The sequence below is a fragment of the Microtus oregoni genome, unplaced genomic scaffold (genome assembly GCF_018167655.1).
Source record: "Microtus oregoni isolate MIOR12 unplaced genomic scaffold, Mior012 000002F_ref0000024, whole genome shotgun sequence".
In the NCBI taxonomy this organism is placed as follows: Eukaryota; Metazoa; Chordata; class Mammalia; order Rodentia; family Cricetidae; genus Microtus; species Microtus oregoni.
This window is the reverse complement of record NW_024543061.1, coordinates 15,995,818-16,020,262: the sequence shown is the minus strand read 5'-3', so window position 1 is coordinate 16,020,262 and position 24,445 is coordinate 15,995,818. Positions and strand designations below refer to the sequence as shown.

The 24,445-nt window shown below is 36.4% G+C and overlaps 1 pseudogene; it reads left to right on the top strand.

The window, feature by feature from the left end:
* The first annotated feature begins 10,006 nt into the window (after window positions 1-10,006).
* Window positions 10,007-20,917, top strand: LOC121433701 (annotated as a pseudogene).
* Window positions 20,918-24,445: the final 3,528 nt, after the last annotated feature.

Here is a 24,445-nt window from a genome sequence, read left to right as displayed (position 1 = left end):
AATTAGAATGTATTTCCAAAAGCAGCTGCTTTTCAAATTGATAACTGAAACACCCAGATGTTTTCGCATGAGTCCAAGGTCAACAGCTCATAGCAGGCTAAAGAATGCAACTGAGCAAGGTGAGCATGAAGCACCGGTGCAGGGTCCTACTGGTTTCTAAGAGACCTTTGCCTAAAGATCTGGTGCATGGTGACAAAGCTGGCGATTCCAATTCAGGATTCATACTATGATTCACATAAACTGCATTAGCATTTTGTTGCTTATGATGTTCATGCTTCTAAGATAATGAAAAGACAATGACATAGAGGCTATTTTTATTCAAGAAGTGAAATCTTTCATTTATTTATTATGTATTTACTTAATATTTAGAGGAATTGTGTATAGAATCCTGTAGAGAAATAGAATAAAGTAATTCCATTACTAAATAATATAAATCAGGCTGCAAAGTTAAGGAATTTCTATTTCAATTTAAAAGATTTTAACACTTGTTAAATGCATGATTTTCTGAATTCGTGTGTTCAAATAAATAGAAAAGAGCACTGATCAGATAGAAGCATCACCAGTGATACATTTTAGTTCCCCAAATAAACACATTGATATACCATCTCTGGAATGTTTTAAATAGTAACTAGTTTGTACTTTAAGAATATTAATGTTTTAGAAGATTATAAAGTAGAATAATTTAAATTTATACAAAGGTTAAACTCTGATGTTATTTCTGACAAAATTCAGATAGGAATATTAAGTTAGCACATAGCTATTGATGTTTAAGAATATATCTTAGTTATCAAATACTAATATTACTGGCATATACAAGTGCTTATATATTTTTATATGATTGTGTTCAATAGTTTCACCCTATAGAAGTTAAACAAAATTATTTAACTACAACAAAATACAGACCTCTTTAGAAAAAAAAAATAATTCTTTCACTGATTAAAGATGGGGGCTTTTATTTTAACAGAATATATAGCAGTTGTACAATTTATAATTCAGGTATAACTTTGCTGTGACAGTACATGCAAAATCCAGTTTACTGCTTTAAAAAGATTGGGTACATTTTCACTGATTTATTTTGTTTGCATGTTTGTGTGTATGTATATGTGGTCATGTACCATGTGAGTTTAAAGACTGAATTTATGTTGTTGGGCTTGCTAGCAAATATCTTTACCTCCTTAGGTATTTTAAACTCTTCCTCATCTAATTTTTAAGGTCTATTAGGTATTTTAAACTCTTCCCCATCTAATTTTTAAGGCCTATTAGCATGCATCACTATAACAATGGCCCAATTCTGAAATTATTTTTCTTATGAAACTTTTATTGTCAGCCAGGATGGAAATAAATAGCTATATAAGTTCTATGTGAGGGCCCTCTGATCTAACCACATAATTCAAATAAAAATTTAAACATTTAATATCTAGGATAAGAGTAATAATATTGCCATCCATAGTATCTGAAAGCTGAAAGATTTCTAGCAAAATTCATGAAGAGAAACTCATAAAAATAAATCTTCATACAGAGGAAAATTGGATCTATTCATGAAGAAATAAAAAATAGCATATCTCTTGGTTTGAAAGTGATATTCATGTATATGTAAATATTAGTAAATTAGGATTTAGATAGGGTGGTGAAAACAGGAGTCCACATGAGCTGGCTTTTCTAAATTTTACTATAACAAACAACACCGTAGTTCTACTCTCTGGACTTTATCAAGGTATAAATATAACTTGATAAAGGTTTTATTTGTGTGTGTGTGTATGTATTATATTGTCCTAGGGCAAAAAAGGATTAAGGAATTGCACTACATCTGATTGAATATACTGATATTTAGTTATTTATTTGTGTGTATGAATGTGGGCATGCATATGTATATTGCCATGCATAAGTCAGATGATCACATGGAATCAGAGAATTTGTAAGTTGATTATCATCAAGTGTCTTTATCTGTTGCTCCATCTTGGAAGCTCAATACTCACTTCTGATGAGTATATAGTTTATAGTCCACCTATAGTTTTAAAGAACATGATTAATAAGACTCCTTTGGGGACCGATGCAAACGTTCAAACCATTTCACAGCTGTGGAAAACATCAAACAAGTGGTATAAGCATGACATGAAAGATGTGAAAGCTTCTACTTTATACGATATTTTTTATATCTGCATACAGATAGATGAAAGATAGATTTACTTATAATTTAAAAAGTTTTACTGTAAAGTGGAGATTTTTGTTTGTTTGCTTGGTTTTGACAGTATTGGGACTGAATTCAGATTACTCTGAATACATGGCAAATGATCTACCATGAGCTATATTCTTCTCAGTTCTTTTTGACCATTGCTTTCACATAATGATAGTACAGTGGTCATTGGATATGATTTTCTAGAACTTACTTAATTTTGATTGCTTAATATCATGATGAATTCTGCATTAACACACACACACACACACACACACACACACACACACATGAAGTAATAAGAGTGGCCGGGATGCGTCCCCAGCACCCCGGCTGCCTGCTCGGCTAGCTTATGCCCCGAAATAATTACACAGACACTGTATTCTTTTAAGCACTGCTTGGCCCTTTAGCTCTAGCACTTACAGGCTAATTCTCACATCCCGATCAACCCATCTCTAATAATCTGTGAGAACCGGTCTTACCGGGAAGATTCTAGCCTAGTCCACCCTGGGTCGGAGCTTCATGCCGGGAGCGGGGCATGGCGTCTCTCTCAGGCGTCTGCTCCTGAGTGGAGAGCTGTCGAGACTCTGACCTCACTTCCTCTTCCTCCCAGTGTTCTGTTCTGTTTACCCCTCCCACCTATCCTCTAACCAATAAAATGGGCCAAGGCAGTTCCTTTATTATCCAATGACCTTCCTCCATCACACACACACACACACACACACACACACACACACACACACACATATATATATATGGAACATATTCTTAGGGTAAAGTAAATCTTAAAAAATTTATTGAACCAGTAAAGTTGGACATTTCAGTTTGCAAGGCATAGGAAAGTGTAAATTTATATCTGAAAATAAAGAACCATGTGGAGTTGGAGTACTCCAGAACTACACTTTCTTTATCAGATATCAGCTTCAGTGTCCATTAGCATATGCCTGGACTGATGCTAGCCTATTAGTAAAAACATTGGTACTTTTCCCATAGAGATGTATTTTAACTCATCTTTCTGTATTGTATTTGATCACATATCAAATAAACACAGCAATATCAATATGAATATATAATAAAATAAAATATAACAATGTGAATATATTTATATATAATACACATATGTATTATATTACTGGTCTTAGTTCAATTATTTGATTGACATTTGTTCAGTTCATTTGAGTATAGTGAGAAGCTGAGGTACTAACACTGTGTCAAGATCTCCTACCTATGCAGTTGTGAAAACTCCTTTAGTCAATCTTCAAGGCTATTGGCTGAAGGAGCTCCCACAACATACATTGGTTACTATTTGCCTACATACACATGAAGAAAGAGAAACAGAAGGAACTCAGTGGTCTGAGCTTTTTATAATCATGACAATAAAAATTATCATACATCATCATTTTTTTCCTCCATTATGCACGATAAATGTTTTATCAGAAGGAAGTCTTCTTGTGTCTTGTTATTCTGAATTTGGACTGTAACACAAATTAACTCAGATCAAACCATAGGCAGCTGTAATATTGACTAAAGTTTGGATGAAACTTATTTTAACAGTAATATTAAAATTTAAGAACGTGGGTCACTATTCTTACAAACAGTTACCTAATGAATGCAGTATTCTTCAGTTTGCAATGAGTTTCTGAGACTGTGTGTTTAAACACTTTTTAAAAGTACTGATGCCAAGAACAGAGTCTCAGAAACTATCAATCTAAAACCATATTTTCTACACGACATGAAAAATATTTCCTAGTTTAAGAATTATAGAATGTCAAATCAAACCATATGAAGTCATCAATTCTGTAGATTGAAAATTTAAATTATTTTGAGACTTTTTTGACAGCTACGGTATAATATGTAGGTGAATGTATACCATAGAAAATGCATTGGTGATAAGAAAAGAATTATTATTAGTGGGATTTTATAAATATTCTGTATAAATTAATCTCTTCACAGGCTTCCCCTGTTTAAGCTGAGAGACTGGGTGCAAAGAGATTTACATCTGGATTTCTTAATTTGAAACATATATTTAGTTACTTGAAAGAAAATAGTGGCACATTTTTTTATGCAGGCAATTTTCATACATTTCAATTAATTAACTTCATCTTAAACTGCCTTATAAGGAAAATACACTTAAGAAAATAAACCTTTAAAGAGAAAAGGCTTTACAAATGGCAGAAACATGAATTGAAGTCTGTTAGAATATGCCTTTAGGATGTCAAACCCCAAGTAGCTCTAATCCAGTACTAGTTGTCATTTAAATGGATCTAATAATCATGAATACATGTTTGACTATATGAAAAAGGGATATTATATAAATGATTTCCATGTATTTCATTTTAAATTGTTATCAGTTTGACTTACACTTTTTATTTTTTTTCATTTATGGGTATCTTAATGTGTAAAAATCATTATAATAAGCCACTAACAAACAATTCTTATGTATGATGTTGTCATTCAATTCATTAGATCTAGTTTTCTAGTATTTCCTAATAGGAAAAAGCAAAAATATTAATAAATCAGTCATTTATTGATTGAGAGGTTTAGAAACATTTCAATATGGATAGATACTTTAGCAATTTTTGTAGCATGTCCAGCAGATGTGAGATGTCTAGTGTTAATATGTGATTAGTATGTAATTGATATTACTCATTTTTTGTCCTTTGCAAAATAGCACATGACAAAGGTGATGGAGGAAGGTCATTGGCTAATAAAGGAACTGCCCTGGCCCATTTTATTGGTTGAAAGATAGGTGGGAGGAGTAGTCAGAACAGGACGCTGGGAGGAAGAGGAAGTGAGCTCAGACTCCAGATCTCTCTTCTGAGGCATCTACTCCCAAGAGTAGATATATAGAGTACAGACCAGTAGAGTGACTGAAGAAAAATGTGGAAAAGTAGCTTTAAAGAAGTCAAAAATAAGCATGCATAGATGCAAAACCTAATTTGGGTATAGCAAACCCATTTCTGTTTTTTCTTTCAATTATTCCTTCAACCTTGTGTATTTTATTAGTTTGATCAGCTCTAGTGCTCTGTAAAGAAATTCTAAAAGATATTTAAAATTTTAAACAAAACTATCAACAAGTAAGTTTCAATATGATTATGTGTAGATTGTCCAATTTCTAAAAAAGGCAAGTCATATAAATAAATAAGGAACTTCAGTATATTTGTGGTAAAAAATGTACTTAACAGAAACTGACACTGCAGGGGGGACACAAATAATTGACTCTTTAATCATTCAAAAGTTTCTAGATAAAATTGGATCAAAAGACTAAAGAAATTCACTATGCACAAATATTTGAAACGAAACAGCGTTCAGAAGCTGATGAAAGAAGATCATGGGTTAGAGGCCAACCTGAATCAAGAAGTCAGATAAAAAGGGAGGAAGAGAAGGAGGGAAGGAAAGAGTATAAGGGAAAGGAAGAAAAACAAGGGAGGGAATAACTGTAGCAATAAATTAAAAGATTTGAAAACAGAACAACAAATAAATTAAGATCCCTTTACAAGTGATAAAATATTTGCATATCAATAATCATATTAAATATAGAGCCACCTAAACTTTGAGCTTGAAAGCAGAATATGAATATATATATATATATACATATATATATTCCTGAGGATAGAACAAAAGACCTTTAAGCATGGTTGCAAGTGCTTTATTATTCAGCTACATTGTCAAGCAAAGAACAAGTATTTAAGATGTTATCCACTCACACCATGTTTGTATCAGCCTATGAACTCTTATGATACTACATCTGGCCAAAGAAAGCTGGGGGTATGGCAGAACGCAAACCCAGAGCCTTTTATAAAATGTCAAGATTTTATTTATAACTTTGCATGTTAGTTTTGAATGTGAATGTTGTAAAAGTTACTCTCCTATTTAAGATATTGTTCAAGCATGGTAGTTCAAGTCACAAATAACTTTAAAATGGAACAATATAACAAGATTTCTATGCAAATTTTGACCAAGTACAGAAATGGAATAGCTATATACAATTATATATATTAATTAAATTAAAACCATTATGAGACAAAGAAGGATTTCTTGTTTTGATCTAAGGATTAATATATAACTAGGATTAAGAACAATAATTAACAAAAAAATAAAACAACAGCTAAGAGATAAAAAAAAAAGGAGAGATTAAGATTCATTGTGGCAATAGAGTCTTCAATATCATAATTGATATCATGGATGGAGCTAAAAAGCAAGTTTCAATAGAGCACTGAAGTATAAATCAGCTCAAAGTAACAGCCTCTTGTAGGGCACCCCACCTAAAAATAGCACAAAACACTTTATATCTTGGACCAACAATAGTTTACACCATAAAACAGGTCACCACAAATTTTAAAGGTGTAGGTACAAAACATCTCTGATAAGAGGGTGGTAAAATTGGAAATATTATAAGAAAATCCGTAACATTGGCAAACACTTTAAGGAAAGACTGAAACATTTTTAGTTAAGCAATAAAAGGAAAAAAAATGGAAAAAAACAGGTGAAAATATACCATAGTATAAAAAGAACAAGAGCTTCATTGTCTAAATATACCACATTTTTCTGATCCATTCTTCCATCGACATATACGCAATGAAGTACTACACAGCAGAAAAAATAACGACAGTTTGAATTTTGCAGGAAAATGGATGAAGCTAGAAAACATTATTTTGAGTGAGGTAACCCAGACACAGAAAGACAATTATCACTTGTACTCACTCATAAGTGGATTTTAAACATAAAGCAAAGAAAGCTAGCCTACAAACCACAATCCCGGAGAATTTAGACAACAATGAGACACTAAGAGGGACTTACATAGATATAATTACAGGGGAAGTAGAAAGTAGAAAAAAGATAAGATCTCCTGAGTAAATTGGAAACATGGGGACCTTGGGGGAAGTTTGAAGGGGGGGGGGGAGAGGCAGGGAGGGGAGCAGAGAAAAATGTAGAGCTCAATAAATAGCAATAAGAAAAGAACAACAACAACAAAAAGATATTGAAGTATGTGAGACGTGAATGCTTCAAGTGCAGTTTAATTTTAGTTATTATTATAGTTAAGTTTTAATAGAATTCATACTAATATTTCTTTTTTTCAAACAAGACACTTAAAACTTTGTTTTGTGACAATATAATTTAACAAAGGAAACTAAAGATTTTTGTGTTTGAGCATTTACCCTGATGATCTTTTATCTGCTAACATCCATACAAGAGCAACATTGCTAGATATATCTTGCAACACCCTTAGTATTTCTCACAGGGATTTTTCAAGGTGATTACTTCCTTTAACCCTGGCTAAGGGCTGTTGTGCTCTTCTCCCCATCAGAAAGTTATATTTAATCTCCTGAATTTCAAGGTGAGGGGTTAGAATGACGGCTGAGAATTCCATAGGAGGCACTGTTCTCCTAGAAAATCCACACTCTATTCTGATCACTCATGTCTAGTGTCTCACAAACTTGTGTAACTCTAGTGCCAAGGAATCATATGTGCCCTGCTTCGATGGGCCCTGTACCTTCATCTCCATTGTTCTTTTGCCTTCTTTATTCCTTTATTCATTCTTGGTGCTTTCTTTCTAACTCTATATTTACTCTTGATGTTTCCCTTCTAATTTTCTTATTTTTGATGTTTTCCTTCTAGTCTATCTTAGCTCCTTCTTTTGACTCTCTTCTTTCCCTTACAGCTTATATACTCTAGCTAAATCTTTCAGGCAATACGGGAGTCATGAAGGGGTTATAATCCTTTCTTTAAGTGAATGATTATAGGTAAAATATTAAAAAAAGATCCATCAATGAGTGAGTACATACCATATTCATTTTTTTTGGGTCTGGGTTATCTCACTCAGGATAGTGTTTTCTATTTCCATCCATTTTCATGCAAAATTCAAGATGTCATTATTTTTTTACTGCTGAGAAGTACTCTAATGTGTATATATTCCACACTTTCTTTATCATCCTTCCATTGAGGGGCATCTAAGTGGTTTCCAGGTTCTGACTATTACAAATAGTGCTGCTATGAACGTAGTTGAACAAATGCTTTGGTGGTATAATTGGGTATCTCTTGGGTATATTTCTAAGAGTGGTATTGCTGGATCCTGAGGTAGATTGATTCCCAATTTCCTGAGAAACCACCACACTGATTTCTAAACTGGTTGCTCAAGTTTGCATTCCCACCAGCAATGGATGAGTGTTCCCGTTACTCCACATCCACTCCAGCATAGGCTATCATTGGTGTTTTAGCCATTCTGACAGGTTAAAACGTATAATTCGCAAGCCTAGATAATCCAAATAACAAGGAGAACCCAAAGAAAAAAAAACATATATAGATCCTCCTAGAAATTGGAAGCAAACAAGATCCCCGGGCAAAAGTTGGGAGCATAGGGGTGGGGATAGGGATGGGGGTGGGGATGGGGGAAGGGGAGAAGGGAAGAGAGAAGGGAGAAAGGAAAGTCTGGAGAGAGCTTGGGGGAGATGGAGGAAGGGCAATTATAGGAGCAGGGAAGAATATATCTACATTAAGGGAGCCATTTTAGGGTTGGCGAGAGACTTGGCTCTAGAGATGATCCCAGGTGTCCACCGGGATATCCCCAGCTAGGTCCTTGGGCAGCAGAGAAGAGGGTGCCTGAACTGGCTTTACCCCACTATCACACTGATGATTATCTCGAAAATCACCATAGAATCTTCATCTGGCAACAGATGGAGATAGAGACAGAGACCCTCATCAGAGCAAGGACTGAGCTCTCAAGGTCCAGTTGAAGAGCAGGAGGGAGAAGATGAGCAAGGAAGTCAGGACCGCGAAAGTCAGAACTGAGACAGTGTGCCTGTTCTAATGGGAGCTCATCAAATCCAGCTGGACCGTAACTGAATGAGCATACAATCAAACTGGATTCTCTGAATGTGGCTGACAATGGGGGCTGACTGAGAAGCCACTGATAAAGGCACTGGGACTTGTTTCTACTGCATGTAATGGCTTTTTGGGACGCTAGTCTACTTGGACTTCCTTCAGGGCAGGGTTCCTTGCCCTCTCTTAAGGAGGAAAGGGGAGTAGGAGGAGAATGGGTGGAGGGGAGGAAGTGTAAATTTTTTTGAACGGAAAAAAAAAATAAAAATAAAAAAGAGAGCCATACCAAAAAATCACATACAATATATCTAAGTAACTTGTATATTGGCAGGGTGCAAATTGTGGTGTAAAGAAACAATCACTTTATTATCTATTTTGAGAGATAATCTTATAAGAAATTTTAAAGGAGCCATAAATCTAAACCAACGAAGAGTACAAGAAAATGAGAAAATTGTGTGCTTACAACCTATATTTATGAATGTATTAGCCACTTAAACCCTTTGCCTTGCATTCTCCCAGGCATGAGAAAGGCAATTTTAACTAATCCACAGCTACATAATTATTTTACTCTAACACCCTGTAATCAGAATTTATTCATTCCGGATTTATCTAGTACTCAGTAGTTCCTGGAGAGTGCTAAGTCTTGGGATACAGAGACACCTGGAATATTGTAAATCCTCTAGTTCAAGCTCAAGTGAACATTCCTGAGAAATAGTAAATCTCTTAGCTTCAACTCAAGTCAGCACTCCCAAGACACTGCAGCATCATAGCACTTTAAATCTCAAAATGCACTTTCTACCGTGTGTGCAATCCTTGAACACAAAAGGAAACTTGTAGTCCTTCCTTAGGGCTACAGAGTAAAATTATTTTATGTAGCTCTGACTAGTTAGAATTTCTTTCCCTGTGGTGTTGTTGCATAAAAGTTGCTTCTCTTCCTAGACTTCTTCTACATTAAAAAAAAAAAATTAGATGTTTTTAATCTTTGAAGTGCATACCTATATCAGCAAATTGAGAATGGGTACTCTTATTCATAAAAATATGGGGGTTCCCCCGCCCCTCGGGCTCACGGAGCAGCAGCAAGCTCTGGCGGGTCCCCAGCGGTGGCAAAGTTCCCATCGGCGGGCAGCCACGCAGCAGAATTCCCAATGCACAGCAGTTGTGAGCAGACCCATGAACACAGAAAGTAGCCATGAAAGCAGCTGTTAGCCCAGAAGAGACGGTTGTAGGTCGCCAGGGCGGGCTGGCAGAGCCGCCATGCTGCAAGCAGCTACAGTTTCCCACCAGTGGGAGGGCACACACAGCGCGGGCAGTGGCTGCGGGTAACAGACACATGAACACAAAAAAATAGGCATAAAGGTAAAATATTTATTACAGAAAAAGGGGAGAGAGTGAGCGAGAAGGAGGAGAGAGAGAAGGCAAAGCCTTGTGTACACCGGGAGAGAACAAAAGAAAAAGAGAGATGGCGGGCGGAGGTCAGAGGTAAAAAAGGAGTGGGCGTGGCTAGGGCAGGGACTGAAAGAATAACAGGTACAAACAGTTAATCATTCTTCAGCTATCAACAATTGGTCTGTTTTGAATTCATAACCCTAGCCTAATGAATCAGACAGATCAGCTATGTGTCCTTGTAAAATTTAGATTTTCTGTATTTTTCATAATAAGACAACTATTAGCAAGGCATCCCATAGAACATAAAATTATTTTAAAGCTTTGTTTCAGCTAAAGGTGCACACGGAAACCTGTGACTTTATCTTTTCAGCAGTAAGAGAATTAGACCCAGCTTGGCCCCTGGACACAAATGATTTCCTTTAATCATTATCTTGACATGTGATCGAAAGCAGCTCCTTAAGTGGAACTTATAGGCCTTAGAAATAAAACATGTCCTTGTGTTTATTTTTAATCATCCAAACTCTGTATGAGCTATCATTTTTATTGCCAAGTAGACAGTACAGGTTAGGGAGGAGTCATCGTCTAGACAATCCACATACAAAAATACCCAGTAGATTGGGATATTTTGATGGGATAAACACACTGCGTACTGGCAGTGGGGGTCTCCCCACATCCACTCACACTATGCCAAGAATCAGAGAGAAATCGCAATAGCAAACATGTAAAGGAACAGCAGAAGCAAAAGACATCCAAATGAGGATCAGAAGGAAGGAGAAGATGAGCAAGGAAGTCAGGACCCTGAGGGGTGCACCCACCCACTGTGATAGTGTGGCTGATCTATTGGGAGCTCACCAAGGCCAGCTGGACTGGGACTGAATAAGCATGGGATAAAACCGAACTCTCTGAACATGGCAGACAATGAGGGCTGATGAGAAGCCAAGGACAATGGCACTGGGTTTTGATCCTACTGCATGAACTGGCTTTGTGGGAGCCTAGCCTGTTTGGATGCTCACCTTCCTGGATCTGGATGGAGGGGGGAGGACCTTGAACTTCCCACAGGGCAGAAAACCCTGACTGCTCTTCAGTCTGGAGAGGGAGGGGGAGAGGAGTGGGGGGAGGGGGAGAGGAGTGGGGGAGGGGGAGAGGAGTGGGGGAGGGGGAGAGGAGTGGGGGAGGGGGAGAGGAGTGGGGGAGGGGGAGAGGAGTGGGGGAGGGGGAGAGGAGTGGGGGAAGGGGAGGAAGCAGAAATTTAAAAAAGAATAAAAGACATCTTGGTGTCTGTGTTTTCAGAAACTTGATTAAATAAGATTGACCCATCAGAGTTTTCTCCTGATGAGGGGACACCATGAACTTCAATTGCCACCTGCTGTTCCTCTGACATGGCTACCAGCATATAGGGTGATAAAGTGATACTAAGAAGTCAAGAAAAGGCACTCTTCTTCCAGAGGACAGGAATTTGATTCCCAGTGCATTCATTGTAATCACTCAGGAGTAAGCATTGACCAATTAGGACTGCCCTAATACACGTGATGGGAACTGCATGACAGAAAATCACAGGCCAAGTGACTTAACCTAACCTAAGATTCTTTTAAGCATATGAGACAAGATATATAGTCCACTTATTTAGGATTTAGAACTTGATTTTACCTTTAACTGACTGTACAAGTTGGAAAATCTACTTTAGAGTCCTTATAGAATACTATGATGTGAAGCTTGTGGGTACAGGACTTTGGCATCAACAGTTTTGACATCCTTCTTTTAAAGATTCTATAGCACCACGATAAGCAATTGGTTTAAGGAAGAGTTGATGTTCTTCTACCATGTAATGGTTCCTTCATTAGAGACAACTAGTAAGTCAACATTGATTCCAAGAAGTCATCTGTTTCCCTACTTCTCCATTCAGGTTATAAATGAAGACAAGTATACATCCAGATTCAGGGAAGAGGTTCTTTAGAAATTACCCAGTGACATGAAAATCTACCAGGATTGTAAAAATCTGAAGAGAATTATTAGCTCAATGAGAACATCAGGAACAAATTACAATATTAATTACATGTTATTCTCTAGTGGTTTTCAAAACATTTATATAATGTACAGACAGTTTAGATTCCAACAACACATAACCAAACATATTACAGTCCCATAGCCACAAGTCGAGTGTGTCACTGGCTCCAGCTATAAACATCTTTAGGGAGATAGTTACATTGATATCTACATCATTAAAGGAGATGAATAATAGAGCCCACATATTATCTAGCTAATAATGTACACATGCATATTACTAACACATATTAGATTCAGAAATCTCCCATCCTCAAATGCAAAGTTTCATATGAACCCTTTAGTCCTAAACTTAGGACTAATCAAGATTAGGATGAATAGGTTCTCATTTTATGCTTTGGGGAAAAATTTTATCCATCCACAAAGACCAAAATGAAAAGTAATATTACCATTCAAACAAAATTATAATGCTACAAGAAATCTTTTTCATGCAAAGCAGACTATTACTGCTCCTCTAACTTTACTAGTGGGACGAGATTTGAAATTCTCATATAGAATATATAATTAACTTTCATATACACGGAACATCCAGAATCCCATGTAATTATATTTCAAGCACCTTTTATGAAGTTAATTAATGAGGGAAATTTCCCTGAATTATTCAAATTTATTACTCATCAAGAAAAAAATGCAATATTTAAAATTTGACAATAACACCAAACTGGCAGTTGATGAGAAGACTTGGGACTGGCAATAGCCATGCCTGATGCATAGGCTGCCAGAGGAAAAAAAAAATCATACTTCTTTTCTTTCTCAGGAGCCTTCTCCACTGCATTCCAGGATACAATTCTTCCCCTTAGACAGTCTTTCTCACAGGGATTTAATTCTTTAGAATTCAATTTCAATTTGGACACAAGCTCCTTCTATATTGTCTTCCTCCTTACATAATCAAAACAGAAAAGTGTCTCTTTCTTTCCTATAGACAATTCTTCCTCACTACTCTTTTTCTCTTCTGTTTGTTCCAACACTTGTGTTATCTTTTGTTTCATGCTTCTCTTCTCTGTCAAATATGAAATAGATGGGGTTAAAAAGCCAGAAAATAGCAACCTATTTTCTTGGCAACATCCATAGGTTGCTCTCCAAAAACTGGTGGCAAGGTGACATTGCTGAAGACAACATTCACACAACTCACTGAACAAGGAGAAGGCAAACATGTGACTGCATAGAATCTTCATGCCTACAATCTAATGTATTTCGTATGGGAAGATACTTTGCCGGCTACTAAAAGAAAAAGGTAAATGCAAACCAAACCACAATAATGTTCTTCCTGCAAAGTATTCGAGGACAATAGTGGCACAATGTTTAGGTTAGTAAAAAAATCCACTGTCTATTTTGACATAAGGTCCATACCTGACACTGCTTGGTGACCAAGAACCAGAGACTGTTTCAAAAATGACAAATACTTCTGGTCTTAAAAATACTGATAAAATTATTAGAATGGAATTCTGCTATACTTATAGATCAGGGCCTTATTCAGCCTTCATCAGAGAAGTTTCTTCCTTCAGCAAATGGGAACTCATAGAGACCCACAGTCAGACATTTTGCAGAGAGTGAGACTGTGTAATATCCAGAACTAACTGGGATGTTTCCATCAAATGCCTCCACTCAGAGCTCAAGGAATAATGTAGATAAGAAGATGGAAAGATTGTAAGAGCCAGAGGGGATAGAGGACATTAAAGCAGCAAGCATATTGCCTGCATTGGTCTGCACCTTTGTGTGCGTGTGTATAAATATAAAAGTATGTATTCGTGTGTGTGTATGTATGTATATGTGCAGATATACATATATATGTGTGTATACATACATATATATATTTATATTTATAAATAGTTGCCTTCAGATTAGTATTTTGACTAGACTCCTGAGTATGTGAAAAAATTATTTGGGGATTTCTGATTACTGTGCCTTCTCTTGGCTTCTTTTCCTTCTGTTGGAATGTCTTGCCCAACTTTGATATGATGATTTTTTTATCTTATTAGTATATTATATTTTGTTGCTATCTCTTAGAAGCTTGTTCTTTTCTAATGAGAGACAATGGGAATATTCAGATGAGATGGGAGATGGGGGAGGAACTGGGAAGAGTAGATGGAGGGAAAACTGCAATCAAAATATCTATTTTCAATAAAAGGGGAGAAAGAAAAGAGGGAAGATACAAAGTATGGAAGCAAATAGATCTTGGAAGTTAGGGAAGTAGGATTAATATGATCAAAATAAATTTTATGAAATTCTCAAAGAAACAATACAAGAAAATAAATGTGAATATATATAATATATATATATATTAACTTCTAAAACTATGGTTCAATTTTGCATATGTGGTTTTGGTTACTGGATGAAATAAAATGCTTTTAATCACTTGCAAATTATTTTTCATTTTTCTTTTCTCTATAAACTGAATTTAAACAATGTGCTTGGACAAATTAAGCCACCAGATTACATACATTAGAGATAAAAATCTAAGGATGATATTTTGTCAACATTAGCAATGTATTAGAATTAGCTTTTGAGATGCCAGAGTTTGTTTGCATAAATATGAAATTTGAAATGTAAATATCTTAGGGTGAGAGATATAACACAGTGGCAGGGCACTTGCATAATAAACAAAAGGTAATTGCTAAAATAAAATAGGGAAAACACATGACCAGTAAGATAGTTCAGTGAAGAAAGAGATCTGGCAAGCTTGTTGACATATGCTGACACCGGGAAAATGCTGCTGGGTCCTAAAGGCTCCGTCGGAGGAGGGAGTGAGGAGGCACAGTCTCAACAGCATAGACACCTGTAGTCAGGTAAAAGGCAAATAGCAAACTTGTTTATTCAGCAATGGGGAGAGCCTATTATACTCCCCTCTCAAAACCAAGGCTGTATTCCAGTCTGTTAACATTGCGTGGTTATCTGTCATTAGCTAGGCACAGTAAGTACCTCTGATAATGACTGTTGCTAGGCACTCAGGCAGACTCCAGTTTGGCTCATCTCTCGACCTTGTAGGCCTTATATTCCTACAGGCAAAGATGGTGGATGGACGGTACTGACCCTTGAATGTATCCCTCTGATGACCCCATGAGTACGATGGCATCTCAACACCACACACACACCACTACCCTCACACAAACCTGCACATAAATAAATTATTTTAAACAAACAAATATGTCTACATATGAAGCACTTCTCTCTGTTAGTTTGCTTTATGATTCTTATTTGAATTTCCATTTTCAGTATTTGTAAATAGGAGAAAAATATCATATGCAGTTTGTCATTATTGTTCTTCTTGTATAATGGACTAAAATTCTTGCAAAATACTTCATGAGTTAAGTTATTCTGTTTTACACTAGAGACTTGAATCTAGATGTGATAAGAATGAAAACCATTTTCATGAAAATATCTCCCTTGGATACTTTAAGGCATTAAGATAACTACCCTGCTTCTTCTACTCTCCATTTGGTACAGAAATGACAAATATATCTAAAATATGGTCATTTTTTCTAGGCACTTAGTTACTGTGAGCATTAAAAAATATCAAATATTGTGCAAACAAGACCTTGATTTACGAATAATTTTATTCTCTCTCAAACAAAAGTGGTCTGTTTTTATCTGTATGAGATATTATTTGACGTATTTGAGAAATGCTTCCTGGGGTTCCTTGATCACTGATGTTTCTATGCCAAGACACCAGATTGTAAGCTGTACATTAAACCTATCATGTTACAACACCTACACAGTGGCCTAACTCAGGTCTTGGTAGGTGGACTATGTTGTTGACTACAAACGTCTTCATAATTTTACTTATTCACTTTTGAAAAGATAAACATTAGCATATTTTGTGTATAATATTTCTAACTAAACAGTTTCCTTAGTAAAGTTGACTGATTTGTATTGTTAATTTTACCCTTGCTCATACACACATTAATACATTATAAAAATCAGAATTTTCACAGGCATGGCTTCCTAGGTGCAGAAACACAGTGTGAGTGTGTGAATAAAATAGATTCCACATATTCTTGGTGAGGGAGTAGTTCAGAAGAAAAGTGGAAGAGCTGGAAGAGGGGTTAAGCCTTCTGTAACTATCTTCTGGGCTTGCCACTGACACTGCACTCTTGAACTCACAGAATCATTACAAGATTAACACAAATTTGAGCCTAACATGCTTCCATCTTGAAGTGGGGAGGGATTCACAAATCTCATCTGTTCCCTGAGGACTTTCAGGCTTCTGGTTGATGGACAGAAGTGCCAATGCTCTCAAAAATAATGGAAGGCAGGTTGTGAAGAAGTACATCACTGGGGCTGGGGAGGAATGGGTTAATGTGGGAGAGGTGTGAATAGATCTATTACATTCACTTATAAAAATGTAATAATAAAACACACTGTTGTGTATTCAAGTGTAATTATTATATGGTAATAAAGCATTTAAAAAATAAAATTATTCAAAATACGTGACTGCACATTTTTTACCACTTTCCAAATCATTTAATAAGGCACATTTTATATGTGGTTCATGAGTTTAAGTAGAAAGTTGAACCAGAAAAATACAATGTCATTCTTTCCTTCCTTCTTTGTGCAAACTACTTAATACTATCTTTACAATATTTGCAACAAGAGATTGCATCTAGTCATCTTTCCAGATTACATTTAGTGACTCTAGAAAGGCAGAAAAGGTATCTTGATTTTTACAACATTCTGTTAATGTCAGAGTCTTTCTCTTGAGTTATGTTGCCCCTAGTTTGTCCGTGTGGAATGCTGGGATCACTGGAATGAAAGCAAGGAGGAAAATTTGGACACCATCTTTGGTATGAAATGAATGAATTTGACTTGAAAACATTTCATTGCAATCCCCTGAAATGAGAATTGTATTTCACTTAAGTAGCACTTGACCTAAGGTACTCCCGCCTGTAAGGACATCTGATTTGCACAAGGCTTAACGGGATTTTCCCACTGAGTGTAGTGAACACAGATTCTAATCATTACATGTTGAGAAAATTGCAAGTTCAGAAGTAGATAGTAACAAATGTATCTTGGTCTATTTATTAATAATCCTTGACACATTTTAATATTTGGGTGAATATGATGTTGGAATACAGCCTGACATTAGCAATAATAATGCAGAAATTAAAGTGTAAGATATTCGATCCACATACTAATCTTAGTCAACTACTTATCAAGTGCCCTTTTATTTTCTATGCTGAAAACAATATTTAGATAAATATCTTTCAGGTGTGATTGGTTCTGTTTCTTTGTTTGAGCAATTATAGTAGGTCCTGGGAAAAAATAATGAATGAATACTACCTGGTGTTTAGCCATTAGCAGGTAAGAACAGTTATGAAGAATGAAGCAAGAACAGTTACATTTCCCAGACCAGATTTTGGAAATCCATGAAGGAAAGACCTTATGAACTAATGACAATACAATCTATAACATGTTAGTAAACTGGCTTGGAGATTGTTAGTAAACCTGGGTGTATGGTTATAAACAATACTTGGGGGCAATCATCTGCCTAGATGTTTCTAAAGTCAGGGGGTTTTAAGTTCAATTGTCCTTAACTGCTGAGCTGCTGCTCTAGCCTCCACCCCAATCCGCTGATAGATTGTTATAATGTAAAGAAAAATGCACTGAATCACTGCAACCTGGCCAAAGTAGGGAAAAACCTGTAAAAAGTCTCCTTCAAATAAACAAAATGAATTTGGGGACAGGACTAAGTAAGGAACTTGGGGACAAGTTCAAATTAAGTAATCACTTATAAATTTGCAAATGTCCCTTAAATTTTCTCTCTTTACTCTGTCTATTCTTCCTTTAGGTTATTCTTGTTTTCTTACTCTGATAGCAGGACAGTAAGGCATGCTTTGTGTAAAATGCAGGAAAGGTAGCATCCAGGATGATCAAGTTATTCTAGCAAAGAGCATGAAAGCTCAATTTTTCCCACACTGTTGACTGAAAAATTGGTGCTTTATTCATTTGCACAAAGCACCTATAGTGAGATGGAACATTTGAAAGAATAATGAAGGGACGGCAGCATCCAAAGGACCTTGACTATAAGCCATAGCTGTCCAATAAGCTAGAAGATATCTGTCCTTTTCAAGTTAAATAAACCACCAATCGTTCCAGTGAAATATGCTTACAATTGTAGCTTATTTATAGACATGCACTGGCAATTGCAGTCACCAATATAAAAGTATTTCAGTTACAGCAAGCACATATCAAATCGTGTCCTAAGAATCTGATAAGCAAGGCCACAGTGTGGAGGAATGTGCATAAAGGTTTGTGATGGATGAATTAAAACAGCAACATTTATTTATGGCAAAACAAAGGAAGTCCAATGTTGGAGAAAGAAATTAGAGAAAATAAATTGCCTTATGAGCATAAAAGCATTTTTTTTCCTTAATGCACTGTACTTTGTATTCAGAAACAAAACCCAAGAAGAAGCTTTCTTTGGAGGAACACTTGTGGTCACACAAAGTATGTTCATAAGTTGTCTTGAGAAATACATCAAAACAAAACAAACTTAGCAACAGCAGTAAAACATAAACAAAAAAGAATTGATTCTGGCCTTAAGAAGATAATAACATATTTGGAAAGCAGGAAAGTAAAGCTGCCTCAATATGAAAACTTTGTCTTTGAAATCAAAGGCTCAACAAATATCAAAACAGACAGCTAAGGATGTGACAGGACCTCTACATCACTGAACACACAGCAGCTCAGTGACTTGTGGAAGACCTAAACCAGATCAAGCAAGTTAACGTTCTAGCAAGGGGAGGGGAAGACTTCATGAACCAAAGTCCTGCCTGAGAACTAGTTGATGCCTTCCTGGGGAAGAAGAGTCAGTTTCCTTTAAGAATGAGACTCTTAGTAGGCTGAACATGACCCAGTGGGTGGGGTATCCGGGCAGCACCAATCGCTCCCAGTAGGTCTGCAAAAACTGAGAACATGAATATGTGAAGTTTTGGAGAATGGAGACAGAAAGATATGAGTGTGTAGTGCAGGTGAATATGACCAAAAAGCATTGAATAATTGTAAAATTCTCAATAAAATATTAAAATAAAATAGATAAGAGTAATAAGAGGACTTTCTAGAGTAGTGAACTTTCTGTGAATAAAATGGGTGCACCCCAGTGAACTGACTGAAATTGGTTATAATACTATCTTCTCTTCACATTCAGACTTCATGGGAGGATATGATGAAAACTTTTTGCAGGACTTTGCATACATTGTACTCAAAGGAACTATTATGATTTTCCAATTGAATTTTCCTTGGTAATGTATTTTACAATCCATTGGCCATCTAGAAATATTTGGAAAAATAACTGCATCAACAATGAATTGAGGAACTGAAAACAAAAACCTCTTATTACTCTTATCCAGTGGCAGAGAACTTCAGGATGGAAGAAGTCAGGTTAGCAGATAATATCAGTGAAGGACAAGTTCAGGTTAGAACTCTCTACCTCTCTGTGGATCCTTACATGTGCTGTAAGATGAACGAGGACACCGGCACTGATTACTTAGCGCCCTGGCAGCTGTCTCAGGTGGTGGAGGTATTGGAGTTGTAGAAGACAGCAAGCACATACATTTGGCTAAAGGCGATTTTGTGACTTCTTTTTATTGGCCCTGGCAAACCAAAGCCATTCTAGATGGGAATGGCCTTGAAAAGGTAGACCCACAACTTGTGGATGGACATCTTTCATATTTTCTTGGAGCTATAGGTATGCCTGGTCTGACTTCCTTGATTGGGGTACAGGAGAAAGGTCACATATCTGCTGGATCCAATCAGACAATGGTTGTCAATGGAGCAGCGGGTGCCTGTGGATCTTTGGCTGGGCAGATTGGCCACCTGATTGGCTGTTCCAGAGTGGTGGGAATTTGTGGAACGCATGAGAAATGCCTCTTTTTGACTTCAGAACTGGGGTTTGATGCTGCTATTAACTATAAAAATGGGAATGTGGCGGCACAGCTCCAAGAATCGTGCCCAACTGGAGTGGATGTCTACTTTGACAATGTTAGTGGTGACATCAGTGATACGGTGATAAGTCAGATGAATCGGAACAGCCACATCATCCTGTGTGGTCAAATTTCTCAGTACAATGAGGATGTGCCTTACCCTCCTCCACTGTCCCCTGCTGCAGAAGCAATCCAGAAGGAAAGAAACATCACAAGAGAGAGATTTACCGTGCAAAACTATAAAGATAAGTTTCAGCCTGGACTTCTCCAGCTGAGTCAGGGGTTTAAAGACGGAAAGCTAAAGATCAAAGAGACTGTGATAAATGGATTGGAAAACATGGGAGTTGCGTTCCAGTCCATGATGACCAGAGGCAACATCGGGAAGCAGATCGTCTGCATTTCAGAAGAGTCTTCTCTGTAGTCTGCGTATCTTCATCAAGGAAGCCCTACATTTCCTACTGTGCACTAAGATTCTTAAGACACATTTAAAAAATAATCTTACAGTATAGACTTAAGTGTAATTGTAATATTTTTAGTTACATAACCTTATTTTCAATATCATATATTAACTATATATCTAACATGTGATTGTTAACCATAATACAATGGTTCTCAACCTGTGGGTTGTGACCCCTTTGGAGTCACTACCAGATATCCTGCATATCGGGTATTTACTTTACAATTCATAACAGTAGCAAAATTAGTTATGAAGTTGCAATGAAATAATTTTATGGTTGTGGTCCCCACAACGTGAGGAGCTGTGTTAAAGGTCGCAGCATCAGGAAGGGTGAGAAGCACTGCCACAATAGGTTTGGTATCATCTGTTTTTCTCTATTTTATTTTCAAGACAGGGTCTCAGATACAAAGTCCACACTGGCCTTGTACTTGTGATTCTTGTGGCCTGTCTCCTGAGTGCTGGGATCACAGGCATGTCTCACTATACCTGATTTATTTTCCTTGTAATAATAACTAGTAATAATAATTATTTTGGAGATGGGTCTGTTAGTGTAGCTCAGGCTGGACTGATTCCTCAGGTTCCCCCACTGCCAATTATCTCTGGGGTTTCCAGGCACGTGTTACTCACTATACTTGGCTAATTTTGTTTGTTAAAACTCATGTTACATATATTTGTATCAAATATTTAAAAACTCCTGGATAGTCAATACAACTGTTAATTCATCATATGTAGACATATCTTTAAGTTATTTTTAAAACTGAGAGAAAACTCTAATTCTAAGGTCAGAAGCGGTTAACATCTGTTGAACTGGGGAAATTTTTAACATTATTCTTAAAGTGAGAGTATTAGGATTGAGATAGGCTTTCCATATTTCACACGGAAGAGAGACTTTAAAAGTCTCTATGTACCTATGTGTCTTGTCTGTATGTACACCACATGCATGCCTGATGCCTGCAGAGGCAAATAGGGCACTGGATCCCTTGGCCCTGGAGAGAGTTTGAGGCCAGCCTGGTCTACAAGAGCTAGTTCCAGGACAGGCTCCAAAAGCTACAGAGAAACACTGTCTCGAAAAACAAACAAACAAACAAAAAAAGCTTCAGAAAATGATAGGACAAAGTAAACTAACCAATGGTTGTAGACATGAATATTCTACATATATTGATGTTTTTATTAATTGTAACTCAACCTTTAGAAAAGTAAAATTGAAGATGTTTTCTAAGTGTGATTTAAAACACTTTTTTACACAGCCAATGTATTTTATAGGTGACACTAGTAATAAATATATTCAAACTGTATTAGTAATCACTCAAAAAAAAGGAAGGGAGAGGAAGGGAGGGGAGCAGAGAAAGATATATAACTCAATAAAATCAATAAAAAATAAAGCAGTTTTAGTGGACAGTAGAAGAAAAAGAACCAAAACACCCTCTTTTGTGCACTGTCTTTTCAGCTTTGTCATCAACAAACAAAGCTGTTGTTTTTGACAAGGTATACTAGAGAAGGTTGTGAAGAAAACAATTGCATAAAAAGAAGAGGCATAAAAGGTGGTTAAAATTATTATGCTGACAAGCAAATTCTACTAAAGATATAATGACAATAGATGAAGGCCCAGTAAAGAAATTTAACTAAATTTCCTTGGGTGGCATTTGTTCCAATGAAAACTGCTGAGGGCAAATTAAGTTGATTTACATGAAAGAGGAACAGACATTTGTGATCCGATATTAAAGTGTTATATGTCTGACAGAGGTTCATTTGATTTTTCTTTTCTGTTAAAAAATAAAGTTACATTTTAAAAAAGGAAATGCATGTTGAATTTTGTCGAATGCTTTTTCAGCATCTAATGAAATGATCATATGGTTTTTTTTCTTTCAGTTTATTTATATGCTGGATTACATTGATAGATTTTCGTATGTTGAACCAGCCGTGCATCTCAGGAATGAAGCCTACTGCATCATAATGGATAATTTTTATGATGTGTTCTTGGATTCGGTTTGCCAGTATTTTGTTGAGGATTTTTGCGTCGATGTTCATGAGTGGGATTGGCCTGTAATTCTCTTTCCTGGTTGAGTCTTTGTGTGGTTTTGGTATCAGAGTAACTGTAGCTTCAAAAAGGGAATTAGGTAATGACCCTCTGTTTCTATATTGTGGAATACATTAAGGAATATAGGTATTAGCTCTTCTTGAAAGTTCTGGTAGAATTCCGCATTGAAACCATCTGGTCCTGGGCTTTTTTTGGTAGGGAGGTTTTTGATAACAGCTTCTAATTCTTTGCGACCAACAGATCTGTTTAGATTGTTCCCCTGGTCCTGGTGTAACTTTGGTATATGGTATTTATCTAAAAAATTGTCCATTTCTTTTACATTTTCCAGTTTTGTGTTATACAGGCTTTTGTAATAAGATCTAATGATTCTTATGTTAAAAGTCTTGGAGAGAATAGGGATACAAGGGTCATACCTAAATATAATAAAAGCTATATACAGCAAGCCGACAGCTAACATCAAATTAAACGGAGAAAAACTCAAAGCCATCCCACTTAACTCAGGAACACGACAAGGCTGTCCACTCTCGCCATACCTCTTCAATATAGTGCTTGAAGTTCTAGCAATAGCAATAAGACAACATAATGGGATCAAGGGGATTCGAATTGGAAAGGAAGAAGTTAAACTTTCGTTATTCGCAGATGATATGATAGTGTACTTAAGCGACCCCCAAAACTCCACCAAAGAACTTTTACAGCTGATAAACAGCTTTAGTAATGTGGCAGGATACAAGATCAACCCCAAAAAATCAGTCGCCCTCTTTTACACAAAGGATATGGAAGCAGAGAGGGAAATCAGAGAAGCTTCACCATTCACGATAGCCACAAAGAGCATAAAATATCTTGGGGTAAATCTAACCAAGGAAGTGAAAGATCTATTTGACAAGAACTTTAAGGCATTGAAGAAAGAAATTGAAGAGGATACCAAAAAATGGATGGACCTCCCTTGCTCTTGGATTGGGAGGATCAACATAGTAAAAATGGCAATTCTACCAAAGGCAATTTATAGATTCAATGCAATCCCCATCAAGATCCCATCAAATTTCTTCACAGATCTGGAGAGGACAATAATCAACTTTATATGGAAAAAAAATAAAAAAGGAAATGCATTTGTTTTACCAGACTAGAGTCTCATCTAGTTTATTAACTAAAGCAGATCCAATCATATGATTATCTCTTCGTGGGCATTGATGCTAACTCTTACTCAAAAGGAATATCCAGTGCTTAGTTAACTATCTGTATCTCTTTAGGGAAACAAAATAGAATGGGCTTGATGTATAATATAGTTAGAGCCAAATAGGGACTTGAAGGCAGACAGTATTTCCTATTGACACGAATATATCCATCTGAGTAAACTACACTAGAAGATGTCAGTACTCCATACTGCATAGAATATTGACATTGAGATATCTCACCTAATTTATAAAACCTCAGATGAACAGAGAAGAGAGGTACAATTCTTGAAAAAAAAAACACTTATATACTGCTTAATGCATGATGGCATATAGAAATGAGTTGACGGCAGAATCAAACAAATATTGTCATGAAAATAGAAGAGATGACTGAAGCATGGATGGACTCTGTGTGAAGGGAAT